Here is an 18,294-nt window from a genome sequence, read left to right as displayed (position 1 = left end):
TCTAAGTTCTCATGATTCTTCGAGTAAAAATTACACAAGAATGGCAAGAGACTGTTTTCACACTTACTATTCACAAAATGAACATCAATACTTAATAGGGTTCAATGGACAGATTAGTGAGATTCCATAGCAAAAGCTAATGAGATTCAATTACTTACAAAAATGTACGGAAACAAATCCACAGTCTCAGTTTTGCATGTACAAAAGTTTTGCAAATAATAAGTAGATTAATGTATTTTTCCATTCAGACTACACTCTACGGGGATGGTTAAGTTTTGCAAGAAAAGAAAGCATTCATTTTAGAAGCATTAACTTCAAACCATGCATGATGTCTGAAGTCTGAAACATTTTTATGCCAGGGTGATGTTACAGATCACAAGATCTTTGACTGAAGTACACAAATAAATATATAAACTTCTCAAGACCCATCTGGCTTTCTATAATATTCCCTCATGCCTTGATGTGATGTAATTTACAACTCCAGTGCCTGGAACCTGGCTAAGATGTTGCATAAATAAAGCCAGTGTGCAGCTTTATACATTCATTCAAGCCTCAAAACCCAAGCCCAGAACGAGATGTCTGACATTGTGGGAAAACTCAGCCTACACTCATGATCAGAGCTTCTGGAGCTTGTGGATGTGAGCTGGACAGCAAAGGCCCTGTGCAGCATGGTCTCCTGACTTGACCTCTTTTTCACACAGCAGTCAATCGGATAACAGTTGCTGCCATTTCACTTTCCATAGCCCAAATTACTGTGTAATTGTATCTTCTGCCTCACTCCTGCCTCTGCTGTCTATGCCTCTAACCATGCCAGTGCTGAGAATTGCTAGGGCAGTGAATCAGTTTGCCAGTATGTCACACCCTGCCAGTTCATCTTCTCCTTAAGAATGTGTTATTTAAAACACTGCGTCCTTCCCTTTAAACAGAGTTAAATCCACATAAATGAGAAATTGAATTGGTAAGGTTTTGAAAAAGGAAACATACAGGGGGAAAGAAACAGGGAAGCATAATTAACTACTGAAATTGTGTATTTTGGAATTAGAAACCAATAAGCTATCTTAACAGTACAGATTTTTCTGATGGGAAAAGTCAACACAATGTAAACCACAGACCCTGTGGTTTCAAGTCTTACCTCAGTGTGTATCTAGCTTTACAGGAAGCAGCAGACAGCAAGCAGAAATCAAGTACTGTTGAAGGCCAGCTTTCCATCTAGAACAATATTTATTTTTGAACAGGTATTGATCTTTGAAAGGGGAAATGTATAACATGAGTCCAGTAACTTATAGCAACAGTAAGCAGACACTTGGACTGTCATATTATAAAACAGAATTGTTGAATTAGCTATATGCTTTTCATTCTGGTCTTTGTTATTACAGAAAATAAATCTGCCAGGCACTACTGACCTGAGATGATCTCTTCACAAGTTCTGCAGCTGCAGTATAATATCAATTCATTATTGACACAGAACCACTATTGCTGGAAACGTTTCAAATTTAAGAAACGTGCTTTTCAAAGGTAGTAATGAATATTCAGTTGGGTCTGTGTAAAAACTACTTTTCCACATAATCTAAACAAAGCTGATTTCAATGGAGCCAATCTAGAATAATGCACAAAGGACACAATGACACACCTGTGGGTGAGATTGCCAGGGGCTGGTGAGACGTGTCTGGTTGCAGGCTGGCTGAGCCATCTGCTGGAGAGAATAAACATTGTCAGCAATAATCACTGGCAAAACAGCTTGTCTTCAATGCGTCTGTGCCTTCATTATGCATACCTACAAGCCATGCACCCATCACAGATACAGGATGCAGTTATCTTCTACTCCCTTAGTTGCTGGGTTGGAAGGCAATGGGTGTTTTTAGGGTGGGGCCAAGTAGACACCTCCTGCAAGCCCCTTTCAGCTTGCCCATGCTCAGCAGATCTCATAATTTGTTTAGGCAGGATTTCTGATACTGGTTTTCAGGATCAGTTCAGTTAGGGACTTTCCATGCACATACATCCTAAATGCTGCTTGAAAATGTATGCTGGAAGGTGAACTAGGTGGGGGCACAAATACAAACAGCTGATTTGCATCCAATTGAATTTCAATACAGCTGTGTGTGATGATTAGGCTTTGCAAAAAGCCTGTGACAGAATCCAAACAGAGGTTTTGATGTGACTCTCCCCAGGCAAAGCACCAATCTATAGCAGCCTTTACAGAGTCCAAATCTCAGTTAAAAAAAAATCCCCAGCCGTAAGCATTTCTTCAACACAAGCCATAAATTAGTATTCCTCTTCTAGAGAAGTGAAAATTACAGTCATTGCTAAATATATTCTTCAAATCTGGAGTCAGTTATCATATAAAATAAAAATAAACTTCCAAAAAAAAGTTTCATAAAATATATTGTATTTATTTTGAAATATCAGTGGAAACTAAATGTCAGAACTGTAAGTATCTCTTTTACTCAGCAGTAAATTGCAATAGGATGCACTTTAAAATGGGGATTATTGAATTTGAAGGTGAAGGTGGGATTACTGAAGGTGATTCCTCCCTTCTGGCCTCTCCCTTTTGAAACCATGCTGAGGTTTTAACTAAGAGCCATTTATATTGCTTTAAAGCAATCTTCTAGCATGCAAGTGCTCTCCAGGAGAGGGATTGCATCGTACCTGCGATGCAAAAATGAGTTAGGCTTTATGGCCTCCTCAGTTAAAGCACTCGTTAGAGACCTGAAAGGTGTTGATACAGTTTTTATTTCTTACTGCTTCTATGCCATTGTACTGCAGCCTTATAACAAAGGGAGCTCCTACCCCACAGAGGCCTGTAATCCTACACATCCCAAAACAGCAATGAGTCGATACTCCCTTCAGCTCTTCAGCAGCAATCCTGCTCCCCTCCTTGCTGTGCTTTGGCTGATAAGAGATTTACTCCCAGAACACTCAGTACAACCTTCCTCACCTGATCCCTCTTACCTGCTGGGCCAGCACATCCCAAACCCAGTGGCCTGTGCCAAAACAAGTGATGGAGAAGTCCCTGGGCTTGTCCCTGGGGTAGCTCGAGGATGATGAAGTGAGGAGGGGCTCCTCCAGCACCAAGGCAGCAGCTCCAGGCTGGTGAGACCCTGTGCAGGCACCCAGGGCTCAGCCCCTTCCCACACCTGGGAGAGGGATACCTGGGTGATTTTGTGTGAGAGTTAATATGTCTTCACAGAAGTGGTTCTCAATAATTAGTTCTAGCAATTTATTAACCAATTGGCAAATTAAAGATTTACTTTATAGATTCTCTCTTTGTTGAGTTAAATCTATATGTATTTTTTCTAAAAAACTTAACTACACAAAACCAGTGAACTCCAGTAAATACTCCCTTCTGATTAAGGCCCTGACCATTAATGCTTTTGTCAATACATTTGAAAAACTGTTCTTGAACATTACTTTGAAATATAAATAAAATATATAACTATTAAAAATGCTTACTATAAATTCAATATAAATATTTTTAAATATTGTTGCTAAATATATAAATTTTCAAATGTATTTATGCATTACATTTAAGTACCTTTAAAGATATACAAATAAAACATTTTTATAAAATGTAAAAGTATTTAGATAAAAAACATTTAAAATATACACTCAGGAGAAAGTCACAGCACTAACATAATATATGTGTAAAGGAAAATATTTAGATACAAAATATTTTGACTAGAACTCAATTTCAATCCATGGGATAAGTTACTTCTAAATGAATAAACTAGCTTGTAACTTAAATACTTCCCAAATACATTCATAGATATTTTGAGAGCATTCATAGCTTTACTCCACAACTTTGATAAAAGTGTTCAGAAAATTCAGAACACCTGTTTTTTGAAGCATTGTTCACAAATAATGAATGCTTTTAGCCTGAATGCAGGCACTTTCTTAGAATTCACCCTATCTGTAGCGTTAACTGAGGTGACAAACACAAGATCCAGCCTTCCTCCTGGCTGTGCTCTAAGAAATGTCTGGGCAACTATTTTAAGAAACAGACACAGCCGATCACCTAGCTATTGATACTGCTTTTGGTTTCCTTCCAATACTTCTAAGCTATGCATTTTTTTTACCTCTGCAGTTTTTTGAAGTAAGATTTTAAGGCTATTAGAAATCTCTTGAAAGACCAATTCTTATCTCAAGCATAATTCATGATACACAGCTCATCAATAACTTTATGTGTAACGTAGGAATGCCGTAGAACCTCAGACATGGCCCAGGACACACGGTGCCCTCTGGATGTACATATACACTACAGAAGCTTCTCCTCCTACTGCTTCTTTAGAGGGGCTTGAGAAACACACTCCAGAAGGGCTCCTGTTCTGTACGAAGAGATAAAAGGTTCTCTTAGATCATGGATAAGACTTCAAAGTACCAAGCATCTCATGTGTATTTGAGCAACGTGGTCTACTGGGAGGTGTCCCTGCCAATGGCAGAAGGGTCACAGGAGATGATCTTTAAGGTCCCCTCCAAACCAAACCATTCTGTAGTTCTTTTGTCTGGCATACAATGGAGAGCTGAGTGTGCTCAGAGGTGCCTTTACTGAGATGCTCAGTTTACCTGGAAATAACATTTCTCTGACACCTCAAAAGGATTCGCTTTGCATTCCTGACATGTTCATGGACAAGAGTAAATACCTTTAAAAATCCCATTTACACTTTTTTTTTTTTTTTTGTCATTGTTGTTGTCTAAAATAAGGGTTATGGGCTGATGAAGACAAAACAGCCCTTCCTCAAAAAGAGCTACAAATAACATCACACAGGTTAATTACAGCCAGTCCTCCAACAGCGGCTGACCTGCGCTGCTTATGAAGAAACAAAACAAAGACGAAATGCATAAATATCTTTCCAAAAAGGGGGAAAAGAAGCAACACCTTTCAATTTTACTGCAAATATCCCAGGTGTGAAAGGCGTGGGGAGGATTAAAAGTAAAAAACTCCAGGGGCTGTAGTTCTTCCTGCAGCAGGCCGGGCTGTGTTAGGGTTTCATGTGCTCAGCCCCGCGCTGGAGAGCTCTCCTGCCTGTCAAAAGGCACAAAGCTGCTCCTGGAGGAGCCTAAGACTGGCTGCTGGACCGTACATTGTCAGTGGTCTGCCCTGGGTAAACTCCTGTGCCCTCAGAAGGAGCCATGGGAATGCTTGGAGGTGATCCAGACATGAAGGAGGATGAACAGCACTGGCCTACTTCCCCTCTGCCTCTCCCACCAGGGAAGGTAAGCTCAGAGGAAGAGAAATGCATGTTTCAGGCTCAGTGGTCACCCAGCAATCACAGAGCACGACCAATGTGATGGCTCTGTTTTGCAGACACACAGGACGTACCTACTACCTGCTGGAGAGGCATTGTTGTCTGTTCTATGACCTACCATCATCTCCCAGTCAGCAAGAAGAAAGAGGCCTGTGCTGAAACTGCTAATGTGGCACAGCTGTAGGCCGACATAGCATTTAGGTAATTGAATCTGCCACTGCTGTGGCGGCTGGGTGCCAGAAACTCTATCGGAATACATATGTTTGTTTGTTTGTTTTTTCTTTTTAAGACCCTGAATAAAAAAATAACTACATTGTGGCAACTTCATAACAATAACACATCGCTATGATAACACAGTCTCTTTCAGAACATGAACTGCCTGAGATTTTCCCCCGATGAAGTTTAGGAACATTGCTGACAGGCCAGCACAACTCTCTCCATCACTACTAGCTATTGCTGGGATATTTGAATAATACTGGCAGACATAAATTATCCCAGAAGAAATAACAAAATAGTATTGTTGATGTATCCAAGGATACGACCAAAATTAGTTTTATAGGCAGACCTATGTTATGACACCCACTCATCTAGCTGGGAAAAATCAATAAGCTTTCAAGTACATCACTCCTTTTCTAGGTCCAAAATAGAAGCAGCAGACTTGAAAAAATAAATCCCAACTGAGAACAACAGCTCGAAAATTTAGTTAGATTTGTACCAATGAGACCACCTGAGAGAAAATAGATGGTATCTGTGATACAGAAGGACATTCTAAGGGTAAGTCAGCAGGCAGGAGGAAATTATAAGGGACTATCTGCAAGGAAAAAGGCAGATAATTTATAGTTTGTGGCATATGAAGGATAAATCAGTGGAATAAAAGGTTAATCTCTGCCTTTTGCTGTGTTGATGACAAAGAAATTCAAATATAGGAGATTCAGGCTTCTCCACCTTTGTTCAAGGGTCACAGACAACGCTACACCAGGCAGGAACAAAATGGTGCTTACCACGTGGCTGAGTGCCCATCCCTGCACCAAGTCTGTCCCTTCCCGTGACAATAGTAACCTTTGAGTCCAAGCCTTGTGCAATGCCAATGCAAAGACGTCTTCTGAAAGAGCCCCACAATGAGACTGTAATTTCACAACTAGACAGTTCTCTTGCACCATGATATGGGAGCAGCATATGAACAGACCTGGAAGATTTTCCCCTTGTTTGAGTATTATGAACATTTTTCTGTTGTTTTATTGAGACAGTAGAATTCTGGGGTTAACAGAAGCAGAGTTACATTTCTTTTTGCTGTCGCAGAATTCCTACTCTGAGCTTTAGATATTAGCACATTTAGTAGCCTCAGAACATGGAAAGCTGTTCCACAAGAAATCATTAAGTCTGACTTTAAATCAAAGGGTATCTCATCCTGTAGCCAGCTGAACGCATCTGGGAAAAGGGAAACACTTGTCTGTTCCCAGATGGATCACTTCTCACTTACCATGGTAACTCACCTAGCTCACCCTCACAGGCTGGCACAGGCTTCCAGAAAGTCTTGGAAGATTTTGTCACCCAGTACAAGGTCTGGCTCTGCAATCTACCACAGGGGCTGGGGCAGTGACATTTTTTGGACTCTCCTTGGTGCCCCTCCAGTGTGCCTACAGACTCCTGGCCAGGCCCAGGGGAAGCTGAGCACATGGCCTGCATCTGTTGGCACACTTTTTCTCTTGCTTGGGAAAATCTGTGTCAAACACAAAAATACTCACAGCAGTCAGATTTGTTTGGATACATCCTCTGAAGATCCCAAATAGGGCAGTATTTTGGCAGGGGAAAACTCAACTCCTGGAAACACTGCAAAAAGAGAGAGAGAGAAGGAGCATCCAGTACCACTCCCGAGAGGGGTATGGGACACAAACAACTGGACAGAGATAATTTGGAATAACTGCATAAATCAAGGTCATGTACTGTCACTTCTGTACCACATATAAAAAAAAATATATATATACACACTCACGTGCTGCTCTTACAGTCACACCACAGAATCCTGTTACAGACAGAGATTGCTTTATCTCCACTTCTTCCCTTTTATTTTGGCTTTCAACTTCATTTTGTACATATTCAGATTCAGTCTCCTTTACATGTTTTCTTTGCTTTGTTTGTGTGGGTAGTTTTATTATTTTTGCAACAGCTAGTTATAGTTAAGTGATTCATGTACCATATACATTACTATAGTTATGTTTATGATTTTTTTTTCTTCTTTAAAGAAACCTTCCTGAAACTGCAGCTGATGGTGCTCCTTTAGCTGAAGAATTCTAAGGGCAAAATGCACCTCAAAAGATACAGGCACACATCTGGATGATTTATTTAAGCCTAAATAACACAATCTTTCTTTCAAGGACTAGAGAAGCAAATGGCCACTTATTTATGCTCTGCCTGTGTGAAAAATCACCTCTGTACCTTCCAAAACTTGAACAGGATAAATCACATGCAAGAATCAGATGTAGGCAAGAAAAAATAATATGTATAAATCAAATGTATATGAATTTATCTACTAAAGAAGTGCTGAAGTAACTGGTTCTCACAACCCTAGACTCCAAATGGTTTTCACAGGGTCTGGGAGAGGTCCGTCTCCAGTTACAGCTTTCAGACTACTGACAGAAGAGGAACACATGGTGGTGCTGATGTTGCAAAGCAACCCTGAATTTTTAATATGAAAAAGGCATGGAGGAAAAGTGCAGTCTTCTTGAGAATACTAATCCTCAGAGAGGAAGAAAAAGTACAGCTTCATCCTCAGAGGTTGGACTCGATGATCTTGAGGTCTCTTCCAACCTAGAAATTCTGTGATTCTGTGATCCCATCTCAAGGGAAGAATACAGTAGGGACAACTTAATAAGGTAGGTTGGAACCTAAGAGTAAACTCATGGAAAAGCACAAAAGCATTGGCTTCTGCAGACATCGGTGAGAGTGACAGCAGAGCAACAACCTTCCAGGTGAAGTCCTGCATCAGTGTGAGGGTCTGAATTATGCTGTAGGTGACATTTAAACTGAAATTTTCTTTCCTTGATGAAATTCATGCTAGTTGTTCTCACAAAAGTCACTTAAAATATCAGAAACACAGAGAATTCTCACAGGTTCTCATTCCACTGCATAAAATGGAAATGATAGAAAACCACATATTCCCCCAAGATGAAGGCATCAGAAGCAGAAACTTCCAGTTCTAGGAAGGCATTGAACCATTAATTATGTTACTGACCCACTGTTCACCAGCCATCTTTCACTGCTGTGCTAGCCTGTAATGTGCAGAAATTCATCTTTCTGCAGAGGCAAAATAGCAAACACAAATCACGCATCTCGGTAAAATACCAATAAATAGACCTGATAAAGCACTGGGGAAAAAAAATACTGATTAAAAATATCAAGCGAATGTGCTCTGTTCTCCTATTGCATAGGTATCTGCTTCATTTGGTTAGTGCAGGGGATGTGCCTTCAACACAGGAATGTCAAACAGAAGAAGCATTCGATTTGAAAGAATGGTCCTAGCAGCCACCACAGTCAAGGATTTACCTAGTATTTGGGGTAAATCCTGTACTTTTGCGGCATCTTTTACGCTATTTTGTCAGACTTGTGACTTCTCGTCCTTTGTCTCTGAGCTGGAGATGACACTCGAGGCAGACAACAAGATACCAGGAAATACTGCATGAAATCATGACAACAGAAACTTCTAGGGATTAAGTGGTAGGCTGTCAGCCCCAGCACAGATACAGCACTGAGAAGAGGAAAGACACCTGATGTCCACTCCTGCTGGTCTTCTCAGAGACAAACATAGAATCACAGAATCATTAAGGTTGGAAAAGACCTCCAAGATCATCTGGTCCAACCATCAAACCACCACCAGTATCACCCACTAAACCATGTCCCTAAGCACCATGTCCAACCTTTCCTTGAACACCCCCAGGGATGATGACACTACCACCTCCCCGAGCAATCCGTTCTGATGCCTGACCACTCTTTCTGAGAAGAAATGTCTCCTGATGTCCAACCTAAACATCTTACCACCAACAGTCAGAACTGAGACTATAAACAAACGTTGACCTGCTGTTAACAAGGAGAAGGCCATAAAGCCTACATGACTTTTGTTAATCCACTTCTGTTTTAACATCACTTGCAATAGCTAAGAGCACTCATAATATCTATGACAACTCATGTCAGCAATCCCACTGAATGCCTGCAAAGAAGCACTGCAGTCCACTCACAGGCAGTCAGTGCTCCAGGCCCATGTACTCCTTACATGATTGATAGCTTGCTTTGCCTAAATTACATGAAGAAATATTTCCCGGTGAAAATCAGACTTTAAGAGCTCTTTATGTTAAGTGTCTCGTACTCTCTTATGGCTGGACACTTTAAAAAGTTCACATGACTTGCCACTGCTGAAATGGCCTTGTTTTTTTGGGAGCATCAGAGTTATTACTGCTGTGTCTCTCAGCAGGATCAGCAAGGCAAGCAGCACTATGTATATTGTTAGTTGCCATGACTTCAGCTGCTCTAGGAAACTGGTGCTGTAAAACAAGCTTCCATACACATTTGGAGGAAAAAACACTCCTGGAGTGGCAGGCTGGCATCTTCCAGAGCTGACATCTCTCACTCGAGCACAGAAAGTGGAAACAAAACACAGTTGACACAGTGGTCAACAGTAAAAAAATGCCTTCCAGCTCATCCTGAGAAGTAAGTTAATTATTTTAAGTTCAAAATCCACCACCATTTAAAATTCTCTCCAGTACTAAGTAAGTTTAGATTTGCCGTTATACTTACATTCGGTGTACTTTCTGTAAAGCACAGTCAATGCAAATTTTCTCTCATTTTGTGATTGTCATTCATTTCCTTAAAAAAAAAAAAAAAGAAAAGAAAAGAAAAAAAAAGAAAAAAAGAAAAAAAACAAAGAAAAAAGAAAATGGAACAGCATTAAACCCTGTGTTCTTCCTTCATCCCTTACAGTTGGCCTTTCTTACTCCCTTGCCTAAGGGTCCTTTACCTATGTGAAGATACATTAACTAAATGAGGGCTGTATTGCCACACTAACAGGGCATGCTTTTTTATAAACTGCATAGAAAAAAGTAACTGCATAGGGAAGAAAGCCGTAATGCCTGGCTGATTCATATAAATCCATATTGACTGATTGCTGTATTGTCTAGTGCTGACTAGCACGTGAAAACCACAGCTTCAAAGAGATGAACCCTAATGTGGGAATGACGTGTCATGCAGGCTGACAATCCAGACAGCAAAAAGAGGTGAGTCTTGGGACCGTGAGAAGAAATTTTGGTGAAAGATAAGCCATGTCCTATCAACTTTATCATTCTTTCAGGGAAACTGTAATAAGCAAATTTAACTGACAGAAAATTCCTTTGTGCTTAAGGGATTAATTGCTTATTGCAAATATCAGTACCTGACTGTCAGCTTACATTAACATCCCTAACCCAGATGTTTGGCACTGATAGCCTTAGCAGAAAGCCTTAGATAGAAGACTGATAGAAGACTTGATAAGCAGCTAACCTGTAGGATAAAATATGAAGCTAAGTCTAAGCCTATAAGCTTAAGCTTAGCTAGCTTAAAGTCAGCAGTGCTCTCCACGCAAAGACAAACAGACTGATGGTCACAGTGGCATGTTTGCTGCTGTACAGGAACTGGATGTATAACTCAACAGTGAGAAATAAGTTCAGAGTAAGTGCAAGACTTTGTGTTTTCATCCTCAAACACTAGATATCACCTGACACTCCAAGTCACAAACTGTGGTGAGGGCTGTTTCGTCTTTGGTAGTTTCTAGGCACCTGCTGCACAATCAGCATCATCTGCTTGCAAGAAGACCTCTGGGAAGAACTGTGCTACCAGATAAGCATGTTCCTGAGCACTCAAGTTACTTCACATATTTGAGGAGGGCTAGAAATTCACTCACTGCTTTCAAGGGAAAAGACCAAATGGTGAAACTGCTTCCCAGCTTGTGCACAGATGATTGTGGATATTAAGCAGAACTGGCTGGCAGTGGCAGATTGCTAACAAGAGGAAACAGCCATGGCTTTTTCTTTATGTTCCTTACACACACTAAAAAGTATTGCACTCACATTACTGGCAGCTCATGGCTGTAGGTCTCCTCTTTGCAAGAAAAGAAGCTACTCTGCTCTATTAAAGAGGTGTTTTAAAGAAAGATGAATTGCTAGGGGCACAGAGTATTATTACTTACCAACTGCTTCAAAACGTATGTCAGGTGTCTGAGTTATGACACTACTTTAAGGCTATGGTATTATGAAAGAAATTGGGTTCTTTAGATTTATCTGCTGAATTTAGAACCATTTACTGTTCATATTTTCAAGATTTTGTTCAAAACAGTTGTTTCTGAAAGTTTCGCACATCATCATAAGACTGCAGCAGCTAACTTTACTATAGATAAGCCAAGCTCATGGAGCAGGGTGAGCATATTACAAATATATACATTATGTAGTTAGGGCTGGTGAATAAAACACCTTCCCATACATTCAGTCTACCTTGCCTTTTCTAATACTTCTCAACTTTCTGTGGCCCTGAATAAAGGGGAAAAAAAAAAAAAAAGTATTTATTTACTGGTAATCATTAAGCAAATGGTATAGTGCTAGGGAAAAATACATTCACTTGCAACTCATGCCCTTGAGAAAGAAAAAATCCGTTGGGTGTGTTTTGGAATGAACTTGCTTATCTGGAGTATGTACAACACAGACCAGCTGAAAGAATGAGGTGAAGCTGAAGTGCAACATTTTTTTTCTTAAACTGAAAATATGCATTTCTGAGAATAAATAATTGATTTCTTTTTTGATCTACACTTTTAACTTGTGACTGGCCTAGAGAATGCTGGTGCCATGATTTAATACAGTTTTACAACACAGTATGCCATCATTTTTGACTTATGAAGAAAGATAACCTTTACGTGCAGTGGCTTGATGTGCTAAATGAAAAGAAAGGACCCATTGGAATCACACGGGTCACTGGATCCAGTCCCTAGCAGCGCAGGCCTCTAACAGCCTGCTGTGCTCCCTGAGCTAACTGTGTAGTCTCCACATATACTGCTGAAATGTAAAAGACTAAATCCCACAGTCATAATCTCATGTCACGGGTAGAAAAATAGGCAGAACAGGACTCTCACCTTTGGTATTTGGGGTCCTCGGTGAAGGGTAGCATGAAGGGGAGCAGCTCAGTATAAAAGCACCTATGGAACTGGTGGACTAGCTGAACGTGGGCCAGCAGTGTGCTCCTGTGGCAAAAACAGCTGACCACAGGTCATTAAAAGCATCGCCAGCGGGTGGGAAGAACGGATTACTCTTCTTTACTCAGCACACCTCTAATACCACTTCTTGGGTTTGGCTCCTGAGTTCAAGAAAGTTACTGACAAACTGGGGAGAGGCCAGAGGGCCACCTGAACAGCTAGAGGGCTGAACTGTGTAATGTATGAGGAGAGGCTTATTTAACCTAGATAAAAGGAGGCTGACTGCAGTCTTCCACTCTCTAAATGGAGTTAGAGCAAAGCTGGAGCCAGACTTTTCTGACCGTGACACAGCAAAAAAAAAAAAAATGAGGCAATGGCACACACTGCAACAAACTTAATTCTGATAATGGAAACGTTTTCACTAAGAGTACTCAAGGACAGGAACAAGTTGCCCTACCAGGTTGTGGAAGCCCCATAGTTGGAGATGTTCCAAGATTTGACTGGACGTGGCCCTGAGCAACCTGTTTTACCACAGGAGCTAGCCCTACTTCAAGCTGAAGGTTAGATCAGATGATCTCTGGGGGCCTCTTCCAAATTATCTTTTTTTTTTTTTTTTTCCCAGGCACATGACTCACCAGAAAGCTCACAGGCCCAGCACCAACAGTGACACAGTCAATAGGCACACCTAATGATGAGCACTTACCTAAGAAGCTTACATCAGAATCTTGGTGCTTGATTTTTCCTTAGTGATATAAACCTTTTCTCCCCATCCTTCCACTCACATAGGACAAGCTCAGGCCTTCCTCTGCTGTTCTTATACATACTCGTAAACATTTCACATTTCTGCTTCTTGGCATGTGATGTCTGATTACTTCAAGATTTCTTGGAATACTTCCAGGGAATCACCTAGGAAAGCATTCAGTGGATGGTATCCATTTTCCCTTCAAACCAAAACCAAGTGGTGATGGTTTCCACCTGAACATGATCAAGTGGTAACCTTTGGGAGGTGATGATAACAAGAACCCACAGCAGACAGAAGACCCATAAAAACTTCACTTAATTTTAAAACTATTGATTCTCCCCACTGCTTCCTCTCTGCTGTTAACATGTCTTGTTAATCTCAGAGTTATTGTCTTATATCGAACGCTGAAGTTTGCTGGTTTTATCTCAGACCCGAAGAAGAGAATGTGATGGTGGATCAGGTGCCAGCACACTGCACTGATATGAACGATCCCCCCACCTCCCAGTAGAACAGAGCATAGTGAATATCCTCTCCAAAAGGCAATCTGTGCTGCAGGTCTGTCTCTATAGAGACACACAAATGCCTTGTATTTAATGCCACAAATATATTTCAGTTTGTCTGCAGGAAATATTAGCCCACTCAGCTGCCTGGATCTAGAAGTCTGTCTTTTTCAGACGTAACTAAAATCAGCCCATTCCAACATCCCTGAATATTTACCTTGAGCAGAAGGAAGAGGCTTTGTGTCAAGCCTTTGACGTGTTACTGTTCAATATACAACTATTCTGCTATTTTCAGCCTCTGGTTACTTGTTTCTTTAATACATTAGATACAACAAACTCTCCTTATCCTAATCCTCTATCAGCTTAATTCAGAATGGATTTTAAATAATGCTGAAAGGCAAATCTTACAATTATGATAAGAGCTTCAGAAAATCCCAAGACCTAGCTTTTAATCCTATGAAACCAGTATTTGCCTTTTAAAATGTTTTTAGAAGGCTGACCTCTGAAATACAAAAAATAATGTTTTTAAAATCAATGTCCTGTTTTTTGTTGTTGTTGTTGTTTGTTTGTTTGTTTTTTCCTTCCTCTCTCACCTGTCTATAGATGTAACAGGGACAAACTTCACCAAGACTATCTTTTGTCTGGAAAGCACTATTCATGGGACAATACAAAAGAAATGGGTATCAACTGAATTAACTAGTAGACAAGCTATTGTTATACTCAAATGTTATTTTCACCCACTGCATGGTGGATCATGGGATTTTAAAAAAAGACTCAGTCCTGAACAATGGCTTCACAGTTGCCTGTCACTAGTTTTGCTTGAAAAGAGACTCCATTCTAAGTAGCTTTCTAACAGTGATTTAATTTTCAAGGCTTAACTCAAGAGCTTTATGCCATTTTGATTTTGGTCAGAAAGTTTCTTAAAGAATACATCCAGCATTTATCATTCTAAAAGTAAAGATGAATGAATTGTTCTTTGATCATTAGTCATTTGTAACCGCTTGTCAGAATTATTAAACTGACAATTTGCTACATCTTTGTGCTTCTGGAGGAGCTATTTTCAGACCCAGCTGCAGGTTGCTCTAGCCTCTGTACTTAAATGGCATGTTTTCCTGTCCTAATTTCCCCTTTCTCTGTTTACAATGAGTTTTATTCACTAAAAATAAATAAAAGTCCAAAAGAGTTTTGTATATTTTTTCTTCTCTACAGAGAAGTTTCATCCCATACAACACAGGCAAGCTTATTCTATACACCAGAATTGAACATAATGAACATAAAGCACTGTTCCAACACCTGGTCCATCTACACCTGGCACCCATATGATGGCCATACAGTCCCTGAACAGATAGATACACCTTGCTTATGCTGTCTTCAGTGCCTGGTGCCAGAAAGGGCTTCCTTAAGGCTGGGAGTGGAATGGCACAGGCACAATAGTGCTGCCGGTAAACCCACTTTGTTCCAGGAAGCAGAGAGAAACTCACTTCTGTGGGCAAATACTTACCATGGCACAGTGAGTTCATGACAAACAATACAGTAAATAGCTGGGGCATGGCCGCTGGACATTTGCACTGAATTTAGCTCTTAAAAAAATATTGCTGCAGACAAGGTTTCAAGTGTCCCCTTTATTGACTCCATATATTCTTCCTGCTGCTTTACTGGTAACCAGGGTGACTAATTGACCTGGCAGAATAATTGAGGTAGTTCAGGTGACCAAGATGACTCAGACTTCCTTTTTTAGTGACAAGAAATGGCTTGATACAGGAACCTCTACTTTCCATGGAGAGATGCAGTTGATCATACACGGACTGTAAATGTCATTTTGATTTACAGACTTCGTTGACTGTAGCACAGACCCTGCAGCTATCAGCAAACTTCAGACACACTTCTGTGCCAAGCACAGGGATGTGCTTTAGTGGTCAGGTGCCAAGGTAGTTTGAGCCCTTTATATACTCCATGATAAGCTAGCTGAGACCCTCTCCCCTTGTTCATATTCACCATCTGCCTCAACACTAACATTTAAAAATGCCAACCGCGTACAATAAATATTTTAAATAAAACTTAGACTGTAGATGCTTGTCTTCGTTTTTGGGCTGATGCAGTAAGCTTTAAAAACAATCCTATGGGACCTTTTTGCATATACAAAAGAACAATGAGAAATTCTCTAGATGCTGCATCATCATAGCTACAAATACGACATTATTGTTTGTAAGACTATCATTTGGAGTTTTCCTATAATGCCTTAAAGGAAGCAAAAAGCCTGATGCTAGACTTAAAAACAAACAATCAAAAACCAAGTTCCAAATAAACACACACACACAGAACCAAACAAAAAAAGACACACAACAAAACAAGCAGAAATACCAAGACAAGCAGGCAGAGAAGAAAATTGTGCAAGGTGCATTTCAGATTTCCTACAAATTTTCATGGAATCAGCAAGTTTTGAACAAGCCTGATCGTCTTGCAACTCAGTTCACAGCATTTAGTCCCACTATCTGTATTTTTTCCTACTTTCACAAGTATTTTGTTTACACATTGAAGGAGAGAAAGTCAAAGTAAAGGCCAATTGATACTAATTACAAAGTACAGATCCTGCATGTGGCATTCCTGCTCTGGAAAACACCTGGCTTGCTTTACCCCAGCTTTTCTCCCCCCTGATTTTGATGTGCATGAGAGACTTTATACAAACAACAGGGAAGAAAAATGACTGTGAGACAAAGAATGAAAGGAACTGCTCAGTGCTGTCAACTGCTCATTGTAAACCTGGGAAAAATAAAGTGATAAAAATCAATTTCTGCAAACAATGTTTTAGGTACTCTGTACTAGTACAAAGCAAGATTAGGTGTCACAATGTCGTAATTTTAAGCCAATGGTATACACTTCAAGACAACTTAGTATATACTTGTGCCTCCACATTTCAAATTTGTACTCAGAAGTGACACAGGCCTTTAGATTTCAGGCACATAATAAGTAAAATAAAAGAGCAACAATAATGTGGGATTGCAGCCTACTGATACAGAAGAGATTTTGCCCAAATGCTCAGTTTGAATTGAGTGTTTCCACAGGAGGCCCCATGCAGAAAACCTCCTTGAAATCACCAGTCTATATGGAAATGAACAGTGAAGAACCAAAGTGTCTCTGCTTGAAGCTCTGTTGAGTTGCAAGAAGCACGCTGGCAGCAAGCCGTGGCAGCTCTGCATTTTCACTCCCCTCTCTCCCTCTAGGAGCTCTTCCTTTTGCCCAGTCCGTCAGGGCTGCCCCAGCAGCAGCACAAGTGCCCAGTGTTCTCTCCCCCCATCACAGTTTCCCATGGAAGAACAACTAATTCACACTGTTTGTAGCTCCTCCTGTTGCCAGCAGTGTAATTGAAAGGCAAGAAAAAAGGGTAGGAGAACAAAGAGTGTGCAAGGAAGCGGAGAATAGGCATCGGAAAAAGTGGGGGAAGAACAGGAAAAGTCATATTCTGCTCTTGGTTATGTCTGGTAGCTTGAGGATTAATGTCACAGATGGGAGTGCAGAATTTGTCCCCTACAGAGACAAAGGGCGAGGAGACATACTTAGGATTCTCACTTGGACCAGCTGTTTAAATAACTAAGCTTTAAAAAAAAAAAAAATAAAAAAAAAATCAAGTAAACACTATCTATGCTTTACCTACAGAGAAGGAAAGATTCATCTCCAACTACAAAAGTGCCTCGTTGTAACTGACAATTTGAAATAATTCACTAAAGAAAAAAAAAAAGACAATTAGTTCTAGCCAGAACCAGAATATGATACAAGTTCTTCAGCCTGATAAGAACAGGAGCACAGACGTACTTCTGGCCACTACCAGAAATTAGAGCACTTGTGCAGCTCAGTGCTGTAAAAGCAAGTTTTGTATTAAATCAAAACAATATCATTCCAAGCTCCTACTGTAAGTTGTGAACAGAATCAGAGGTGTGGGAGAGAAAAGACCTAAAGCCCAGCTACATTTGTCATAGCTCTATTTAATTGAACCCTCTGATTATCTAGCCAAGCTGAACTGTGCCCCACAGAGTTTATCATTGTCCAAGGCGGGGACAAACCAAGTTGCATTGGATATGGTTGGATGCACACTCGAATCTGAAGAAGTAATCCTGTACTAAGTGGGACTGTAGGAGCCGTGTCCTTTAATAAGAAATACTGGCATTGATTAAGAAAGTGGAGGTACACCTTTTAATAATTAATAGGGAAAGAGATCTTCTTACAAGAAGGGCAGTGGGTGATAATATTGAATAATTCAGCACTATAACAAAAGGAACAATGGTACAGTAATTTAATAAGTGAGCCTTTGCAACAAAATCCAACAAAACATTTGATAGGCTAATGGCTTCTTGTGTTCAGGAAAGGCCACACATTCAAGATACTATTTCCTATTGAGAGGACAACAAACAACTTCTGAAACTGCTCTTTACAACAAAATTAGAAGCAGCTGGTAAAACTGCATTGAAGCAAGTGACTTTATACTGGGCTTATGCTCTGCCAGATCTGGGCCCAAAAGTTCAGAAGGGCCCAATAAAGCCAGAAGCTCAAGTCAGTAAATCTGTGTTCCCAATAGCAATAGGCCAAATTAGCTACAATATCAAGTCAGCT

The 18,294-nt window shown here is 40.3% G+C and overlaps 1 long non-coding RNA gene across 3 annotated transcripts; it reads right to left on the bottom strand.

Moving 5' to 3' along the window:
* Positions 1–104: 104 nt before the first annotated feature.
* LOC119715767 (uncharacterized) lies at positions 105–14,934 on the bottom strand. Of its 3 annotated transcripts, XR_011806989.1 has the most exons (6): positions 13,151–14,934; positions 10,032–10,100; positions 6,989–7,073; positions 2,950–4,322; positions 1,631–1,693; positions 105–1,209 (listed from the first exon to the last, which is right to left on the bottom strand). It is a non-coding gene; the product is annotated as an uncharacterized lncRNA (long non-coding RNA). The 3 variants fall into 3 exon arrangements; XR_011806988.1 differs by having other exon boundaries at positions 1,631–4,322; XR_005263175.2 differs by lacking the exon at positions 105–1,209 and having other exon boundaries at positions 1,396–4,322; positions 13,151–14,917.
* Positions 14,935–18,294: the final 3,360 nt, after the last annotated feature.

This window comes from Anas platyrhynchos, chromosome 2 (assembly GCF_047663525.1).
Source record: "Anas platyrhynchos isolate ZD024472 breed Pekin duck chromosome 2, IASCAAS_PekinDuck_T2T, whole genome shotgun sequence".
NCBI lineage: Eukaryota > Metazoa > Chordata > Aves > Anseriformes > Anatidae > Anas > Anas platyrhynchos.
This window is presented reverse-complemented; position numbering and strand designations above follow the sequence as displayed.